We start from the raw sequence: 10149 nt of genomic DNA, 5'->3' as shown, positions 1-10149 counted from the left end.
CTATGTGACTGTACACCCCTCAAGGGTGTCTTTGTACTTGTTCTGAAACTCAATGTACAGCTGTAGCAGGACAATATACGAGTGAAATTTATCCTGGATTTGCTGATTCATAGTCGATTAGACTGATATTTTTATGGTTTAGTGCAATATTGAGGTCTAGATTAGAGCTGTTCAACGTTTTAGTCCACGTAGAACCCCTGATTGTTACAAGATCCCACGGCACCCAAAGAAATATAAATTATTCTCTGATATAGATATTTTTATTTTAGCACCAATAAAAAATTTCACAGCTATCGATACCATGAAACACTAAGAAAGGCTGTTGAACACCAATTTTACACCTATGGTCTAACTTAGTGTTTCTCAGAGTGTGCATCGTGGCTTCTAGGGGCGTCGCAGTGAACTGGAGATATTGATTAGTGTGCCTATTTATGCTTTGAAGTGGTTCGTTTACATGGGAAAATATCTACCAAACTATTCTGGGGAGCCACAGATAAACCATGAGTTGAGCAAGGGAGCCGTGGGTGACAAAAGTTTTAAAACCACTGGTCCAGCCCTAGTGGGACAGATATATCCATTGTTGAAGTGCCAATCACAGAAAACGGCCTAAATGACTTCTATAGTAGATTTTGAGACGAATAGTAATGGGTGAAAACGTCAGTCTTCAAAAAGTCATTCTCACGCGCGCGATACCCTTTTCCCTCCATTTTAATTGCATCTAATGACCGTTTATTTGGTGGTAGATGAACATGTTAAGGTAATGTCCATCCTACAGGACTGTAATCAAACGATGACCTTAATAGACGTCAGTAAGGAAGGTCTATAGTCAGATGCAGGTCATTGACAACATCATTACGATATGGGTTTTCGACTTCTGTGGTTCTTTTTTTGTTTGTTTTGACTGATACTTTCACAGTGCATGAGAACTTCAATCAATAGTGTTCGCGAGCATTGTTAATTGTGTCCAAGACAAAAATACCCAGTTGTTCTACTTATTAGTTTTACTTGCGTAGTAGGATCCAAAAGAGACTTGTCATAAAATTTATCTTTTGAAATACTTAAAATACCGACACACAACCAAATTGAAAGTAATTCCCTTGGTCATTCATCAATGTTCGTAAAGCTCTTGGAAGCCATCTTTTGCAATGACCGTAATGCCTCCTGCGATACTCCAGAAATAACCTAAAATTGCTCAATCTACTATCCAAATGAACGAAGAAGCTATAATAGACATTTGTCCAAAATGTCAGATCCGCTACGTATGGTGCTCCAAAGCAAATGGATAGTTACCGTGTACATGGTCATGAAGTGACTTCGATACAAACTATTTCAATTTGCAAGGCAGTATCGAAATTGCACCTCTTTCTGATGGCTGCCTTCTCAGATGAGTCCATGGAATGAATAGCCATTCACGTATCCGGGAACAAATCTCTGAGAACAAGACTCTGTAACCATTGCTGGAGGAACACAAACTGGTGATATTAGAACCATATTCTGAGAAATATTATTGTAGCATTGTCTAGATTCACATTTGGAACCTATTTTTAATAATCATGCATATGAATTCATCCTTGCAAATCATATACACTGTATTTATTGTTTCTCCTGGGGCGCAAGGGATGTTTGAGGACGTTAGTACGAGGTACCATGTTGCAGTGAAATGTCTGAAATCTCAGAAAGAACACGACCAAGATTTCCGAGTACTCTTCTGGTTCCCAATTCTTTAGAACTATCTGACATTTAAAACAGACTCTCTCTTACATTTTCTACTACAAAGTTCTCCTTTCTTTGTAGGCATACAGAAAAAAATATATGGAAAACAAGGTTTATCTTTGAAGCAGGAAGTATATACAACGCAACTCTTCAAAGAACTTAAATGTTTACTGATTACAATAATCACACAAATACGAAAATTCCTTTGATATTTTTCAAGTGGGTGTGCTAGTATTTGGATTTTTTGACACCGGTCTCTCTCGAGACGGTGTTTGTTTTAAACCTCTATTTCCAGGAAACATATGACAAATAAGTAAATAATCATGCAAAAAATTCCTATTGCTTTTTTTACTAGTATATATTCAGTTTCATTCGAAAATTTCAGTTCTCAAAAATGCGTGCAATTCCAATACCAAAATATTACTTTTATTCTAGTCTTTATCCATAGTGATCATTTTTGTCACACCATAATCATTTTTATGCACACAAGGATTAATTACCTTTATCGTGGGCTTATGCTACAATAGTACTGTAAATGAGTAATCGTCGGACTTGTTTCAAGTAGGTCTATACAGATTTAGACATTTGTTTTTGCCAGGGATTGTTGAAGAAATACCTCTGTATTATGAATTTTGTGCTTCAAATCTTTCCGTGTATATGCTCTTTCTTTTTCCACCATAGTGGATGAGGTATTGTTGGATTTTTCTCAACAATGTCTATCCGCAGACATCCATTTTGCTCATTTTTTGATTGAACTTACCTAAACAAGAACTCAGCTTTCAAAATACAACGATTGATTTCAACTCTTAGACTTCTCTAATCCTTTATCTGTGGGCTTTAGAACTTCCAACTGCAACAAATAGGATATAAATGAATTTATCATAAAACGGATCTACTCAATCATACCTATATTGTCTATTCGAAACAATTGAAGTATCATTCAATAATTGTTTTATGTTTATCAAATTCACGGTTTAAAGCTACAGCATTGCAAAGTTGATTGAGTGTTGCTTTTTTCAAGCTTGTCAGAAAAACAATCTTTCTGGCACAAAATCTGCAAGAACGCGTTGACTTTGAGCTATCAACTATGCCATAGCCTTGGAATTACGGTATCTCTCATGGTCACCGAGTTATAAGCTGCCAAACTCTTCCAATTTTCAGTTACCCCAAGTTTTCAAACGGGCATCCCAATTTATAAAACTTTTATGTTGGGTGTTACACGAAAACGAAAATTTCCGTGACTTGGTGATATTTTTATGGTTTTTCCCACGACCTTTTAACTGTTTTTAGTCTAAAAAAAACTCTTTTTCATACCGCCCAAACTTTTTATGGAAAGTTGAATAGACAATACATAATTGCATGGAAATTTTTAGGTATCTTGCCATTATTTAAACGCATTAATAACCCATCTTCGTGAGAGCATCTTCGATATAATTAGAGCTTGGAATTAAAGAGACGTTCGTTTCTGTATTTCCATCTGCCGTCATTAGCACTCGTAATGGCCATTTTTCTGTGTATGTATACTTAAGAAATGGGGGTTTAGGGTCATCTTACGGGTCGAGATTGGCCATAATGACCGGTTCGTGATTACCTTCGTTGCGAGAGAGAATAGTGATTGCTCTTGTGTGAAATGATATAGCAATATAGTATAGCTTCTTTTTCTAACTAACAAAAGCTTAAGTAACAAATGTGTATTAATGGAATCTCTTTTATCTTCTTAAGATGATGTAACTAATCCCACGTTATCTTTTAAAAGGAATTCGGGTTGCTTATTTCAAGAAATACTGAAATTGCCGTTTTCGCATAGAAAAATGTATGAGATTAACATGAGTTCATTACCAATATTTTTAACCATCTATTTGCAAGAAAAATTATGATTTTTATGGAAATATCTGGGGGTTTTTTTGTGATAGTCGAATTAAATAGTGGATTTCGAAATATTTGCCTTTACTGGAGTTTTCATTCCTCCTAGAACTAACGGAGCAGTCAGAATGACCGCTATTGTAAAAATGCATGATACAGCTGCATATAAATGTAAATGTAAATCTATTTTTATAGATTGGAACATGTCTCATGAGAACTAGTGTTGCCTGGCTTGAAATATTGTCATATGGGAGTTTTTTCGGGGCAACGGGGCCCCAACCCCGTAAAAAAATATTATGTTGATATTTTTCAAAATTTGTATTCATTGAGTTCAAAATTTCGCAATGTAAGTAGTTCCACAACAACTGAGTGACATCCCACTCACCTACTGGGTTCCGATAAGGCAAAATAAATAATGAATGGTTACTAGGCATGCCAGACATCAGGCATATAAGGGATTCAATAAACCACACGGGAGAGGATGCATGCATTGCTTTGTATGTTCACGAATTATTGAGGGCACGCTTCATAGAAATTCTCACTAGGCCATTCATTCTCTCATTCGCTCACTCACTAGATCATTCGGTCTACCACTGGATGACTATACTATGACACTTGCTCGCCCACTCACTCACTAGGTCTCTTACTCTATCCACTCTCTGTCACTCGCTCATCAACATTTAACCATTCTTTCACTCACTCACACTAACTGCTGGTCATTCCTCGCTCACTTACTGGCTGACTCGTGTAGAACTGTTGTCGGTGAATTTTCTAGGACAGCGGTTCTCAACCAGTGCTCCGCGGAGCCCTTGGGACTCCTTGTGCACTCTCCAGGGGCTCCGCGGCCACTCGAGGAAACTAAAAAGAATCAGTAAAATTTATAAAAAATAGTTATAAATATTTTTAAATAGTAAAAATAAGTCAGTAACTTTGATGAATAATTAAAAAATTGGTCTAGGGGCTCCGCCATAGAATTTTTTTACTTGAAAGGGCTCCGCGAGTCAAAAAGGGTTGAGAACCGCTACTCTAGCTGAATTGTTGGCGGTGATTTTCTAAAGGTGAATTGTTGGCGGTGATTTTCTGAAGGTGAATCGTCGGCGGTAAATTTTCCTGCGGTGAATTGTTTTCGGTGAATTTTCGGGCGGTGACTTGTTTTCTGTGAATTTTTCGGTGATGAATTGTTGGCAGTGAATTGTTGTCGGTGAATTTTTCCAGCATTCCTTGAATTGCATTCCAGTGAATTGTTGTCGGTAAATTTTCCGGTGGCGAATTTTTGTCGCTGAATTTTTCGGTGGTGAATTTTCCAGCAGTGAATTGTTTACGGTGAATTTTCGGGCGGTAACTTGTTTTCTGTGAACTTTTGTCGGTGAATTTTCCGTCGAGGAATTGAAATCCCGGAACTTTTCCCCAACTCCCAACCCCATCTCGTCTGTAATCACCACAAAATTAATTCGCAACAGTACCCAATTGTCCGGGAAAAATATGTTGTAAACATTTTTGTTTGTTTATTTTTTTTTACACAAAATAAAGTGTTCGAGGACACTTTTGCCACGAAGCTGGGCTGGAAGAGATCTCGGCAACAGGATAAGTCCAGTGGCAAAGTTCTGCCCTTCATTCATTCAGTCAATGAATTGTTGATCGATGAATTTTCCGTAAATCCCACGCTGTTAGTGTCAACGAATAACCTTTTGGGAAGTAGGAAGAGCTCTCGATGGAAGTTAGGCTGTAACTGAAGATTTGAGAGCTGTGTATATTTTTTGTTATCCTTGACCCTTAAGGGTCATCAAACTGGTCAGTAACGGAATTGAATTTTGCTTATTACGTGCTGATTTTCCTTTTCCTTCGGAGCCACCCTAATATTACAAGAATTATAATTGAGAGAGAGTTTTCCATCAAAGAATTTTTCCATTTCACACTCTCTCGTCTTTCTTCTTATTATTATCCACGATAGGCGGATCCCCGGATGTGTAATAAATAAGTCATGTCTGACCCTGAAGTGCTGCCACTCGTGTCGTGAGAAAGTTAACTTGAAATTTCGCTTTCTTCCACGAGGTTGTGGACTTCGATGTAGAAAATGTTTTTTTTCAAGGTGGTTTCACAGAATAACTTTTATTTAGTCTGGTGATAATCGGAAAACTTGACCAAGGATTTTGAAGTCAGAGGGACAATGGAGGTTACTTCCGACCCCCCCCCCCCCTCAAAAACCTCTAAAACAGTTTCCCAAACTTTTTGTTACATCGCCCCCCCCCCCCACTCTAGCGAACGCATAGGATCCTATGTTAAACCAGTAGGTTTTATCGCCCCCTGGACCATTCCATCACCCACCGGGGGGGGGGGGGGTGATATTGCCCACTTTGGGAAACACTGCCCTAAAACACGCATGCTCAACCAGGGCCGTGCTTGCCAGATGAGGGGCCCGGTACGAAAATAATAGCAGGTCAAAGGCGTCATCATAATTTCAGGGCAGACATTCATATTTCCCACACATTGTTCATTTCTTACTTTCTGGCCCCCTTCACATTTCCAGAATTTCTATCCCCCTCCACATTTCCAGAATTTCTATCCCCCTCCACATTTCCAGAATTTCTATCCCCCTCCACATTTCCAGAATTTCTATCCCCCTCCACATTTCCAGAATTTCTATCCCCCCCTCCTCCGATCTTTTCCTGAATCTCTAGCTCCTTATTTTTCCCTAAATGTCGCCCCCATCGTACTCAGTGCCGTCTTAAGGCATAGGGCCTAAAGAGAAGAGGGGGCCCTCACAAAGATCTGGTGGAAATTTTCAAGAATTTTCCTGGTAGGGCCTCAGAAAAATCATTTATTCATTTATTCCGAAATTATGTCCTTCATTTATTCCGAAATTATGTCCTTCATTTATTCCGAAATTATGTCCTTCATTTATTCCGAAATTATGTCCTTCATTTATTCCGAAATTATGTCCTTCATTTATTCCGAAATTATGTCCTTCATTTATTCCGAAATTATGTCCTTCATTTATTCCGAAATTATGTCCTTCATTTATTCCGAAATTATGTCCTTCATTTATTCCGAAATTATGTCCTTCATTTATTCCGAAATTATGTCCTTCATTTACTCTGAAATTGTCTTTCTCTCATTTACTCTGAAATTGTCTTTCTCTCATTTACTCTGAAATTGTCTTTCTCTCATTTACTCTGAAATTGTCTTTCTCTCATTTATTCTTAAACAATTTTTTTCATCAATTCAGAAACAAATTCTTTCATTAATTCTGAAACTATTTCTTTCATTGATTCTGAATTTTCATCATTTTTGGAATTCTGAAAATTTTCATCAATTCTGAAACTATTTCTTTCATGAATTCTGAAACTATTTTATTCATCAATTCTGAAACTATTTTATTCATCAATTCTGAAACTATTTTATTCATCAATTCTGAAACTATTGTATTCATCAATTCTGAAACTATTTTATTCATCAATTCTGAAACTATTTTATTCATCAATTCTGAAACTATTTTATTCATCAATTCTCTCTGAAACTATTTTATTGATCAATTCTCTCTGAAACTATTTTATTCATCAATTCTCTCTGAAACTATTTTATTCATCAGTTTTGAAACTATTTCTTTCACTTATTCGGAATTTTTATCGATTCTGGAATTCTGAATTTTCATGGGTGTTGGAGTTATTTCTTGCATTTATTCTGAATTTCCATGATTTTCATTTTCTGAATTTTGATTCTCCTCTCACAGAAGAGAAAAATCTGGGCTAAGGGCCCCCCACTAATATTTCCGCACCGGCCCGCGCGTCTGGTAAAGGCGGACCTAATTTTTTCAGCCAGACTTTGACCATTTCTTTAAACTGCCAACTTTTGATCCAAACATGATAAATTTCACTCAATTCGAAATAGATGGACATCGCGACCGTAAAATGTTTCGAATAACGTCTCTCGGACCTTGAATCGTCAAGATTAGTTAGGGATCCTAACGACAGCTGTTTACAAAACCCTACAAAAACAATTTCACAATAAAGTCCCGTCCTTGAAGACAGTGTCAGAACATCGGAACCTCCACCACCACCACCATCATGCGTCATCTTCCACCTTATGGCTTAATTAAAATTCACGAGAAGTGGAAGTCATTGCGCAATCGAAACATGTAGCAGTCATTCCTTTTCTTCTCCATCCCTGTTTGGTCACATACGCACGACAATAAAGCAAGTCCCTTGTCCATCCTGTTCCTATGTTGGCGTAGAGAATTATTATACAATAAGAAAAAGATCGCCGAGATGCTTACCAGTGTTGGTTGACTCGTACGGTCTGGTGACCACGAAGACAAAGCTTACGGTGAGTGACCAACCGCGTGAACTTGCGCTGTTTTTATTTTCTTATAAAGGCCTATAGGTATTGTAGACATAGAGGCAGGCAAAGTAGGCGCAGAAGTCATATACCGTGCATTAAAGTCAATTGTTGGATCTCCCCAAGGACAACCATCGAGGGCTCCGACCTTTTAGGGACTCCCTCCTTCTTTTTTTTTTGTTGGTGTACGCTATTTTCTATTACCGTACGCACTAGAGCGGATGAAACAGAAGAAAACGGTACGGTCTAGTGGGTGGTTCATTTGTATCAGCCATGTTGGTTTCGGTCATGTCAAATGAATATTTTTATGATCGATTTTTGTGATTTTGGTGATAGTTTAGGTGGAGTAGTCTGGCTCATTGTTGTTCAAGTCAACCGTGGGAATTTTGTTTTGGTAGGCTACTGCGGATTGTGTTTGATAGATGCATTAGTCAGGATCATGTTTGACATGATCGAGTACCTAAGAATTTTTCTATTGTCTTTCTTCAACTTGATTTTTAAGATGTTTGGATACAGACGCATTTATTGCAGTATGTGTATTTTGAAACTGAAAATCAGGATTCGTCGTTGAAATGGGAGGAATGACTAAGGAATCGTCATCAAGTGGTGTCCTCATAGGTGGGGCAATGGTGCCTGTGCCCAGAGATTGGAGTGTCTAAGACCCTAGCTGCAGGCACAAAGCGTGGTCTTCAGGGTTTTCCTCCGTCCAAGGAGACGGTGGCAGCAGCCCCCCAGCCACACCACCAAGACCCGACACCCAAAATCGCCTGGATGTTTTATTAATTGATGATATGCACAAGAAAAACCTATTTACACTTCTTTCTGGCCGTCCACGCGACAAATGTCACTGCGGGGCGCGGCGTCGCTTCTCGGTATCTCTGGTTTTTTTTACACCTTTCTTGTGGCCTCCCGCGCGACAAATGGCCCCGTGGGGCGTGGCGTCTCTTCTCAGTGTCTGGGCCACCTCAATGTTGCCACCGGCTGGTCGGCCCGGGTGAGCCCTTGTTAGCTTGTGACCAGCCCAGGTGCTGGGCCACTTCAATGTTGCCACCTGCTGGTCGGTCCGGGTGAGCCCATGTTAGCTTGTGGCCAGCCCAGGTGCTGGGCCACTTCGATGTTGCCGCTGGCCGGTTGGCGCGGGTGGACCCTTGTTGGTTTGTGGCCAGCCCCGGTGCTGGGCCACCTGAGCGTCGCTGCTGGCTGGCCGGCATGCAAGTGGTTCCAGCACTGATCTCGAGGCAGGCTACTCGCATGGCTCATATCAAGATTGAGGAAACATGTCAAGATTCCTGCCTTTGCGCCGAGGCTTAGCGCCGATCACTTCCGATAGGGTCCCAGGGACTTCTTCTGCGATTAATCTGATCAAGTCTACGTCTCTAACCCTACAGCTCAAGAGGGAAAGACAATACTTGAACCTGGTGATTGTGTGGGCGCAGCGAAGTTTCTTCATAGCCGCTGACCCTACCTGTGAGTCGGTGGATGTGTCAATGGGTTTTCTGCGGCACTCTTGGTTGCCGCTTGACCTTACAAGCGTAATACTGTACTCCTACTTTCGATGCAATAAAGATATTTCTTAGAGACATTAGTAGTCTTCCTTAACTTCAGCAAATGGCCCCCAGGTGGGACGGTAGAGAGTTAGACTGCCCTTCTTTCTCAGCCCAATATATCAAGGAAACAGGTATGTTCTGGATATTATGCGAATTCAAATACAAATGCCACAACAGAAAATATGCCCAATTTACCTCGGCATAATATCCAGAAAATATGTTTTCCTTGAAAGTCTCAAAGAGTTTCGATATTTAATTTACACAATTGAATCCAATGTAATTCGATAAATGGAAGATGATATAGTCAATAAAAACTCTTCCAGAAATACATATTTCGACGGCAAATAATGTATTAATGGGTTATCGGTGACTCATTATATAAAGATCAACAGCCGTAAGAATGAGATCACTATATAAGTTGGACACGCTGCGTGTTAGGGCGTCGCTTATCGTTTAGATAATCTCCGCAGAAAAAGAATCATAAGCGTCGCATCCGATCCATTTACGTGACCAGCATAACGATGGTCAAGAAAAATATATACGCAAACGGACCAAGGGCCGAACAAGAGGAAGGAACACGTCTTGAAGTGATTTTTTTTTTTCTTTCGGAATGAAGTCGTAATAAAATGAAATAGGTTATGCATTGAAATGTTAATCTATCAATCGATAGAATACATTAATCGCAATGAAA

The sequence above is a fragment of the Pholcus phalangioides genome, unplaced genomic scaffold (assembly GCF_987345545.1).
Source record: "Pholcus phalangioides strain wild (caught in Gottingen) unplaced genomic scaffold, Ppha-v1.0 ptg000017l_1, whole genome shotgun sequence".
Classification (NCBI taxonomy): Eukaryota; Metazoa; Arthropoda; class Arachnida; order Araneae; family Pholcidae; genus Pholcus; species Pholcus phalangioides.
Note: the sequence above shows the minus strand (reverse complement) of the source record.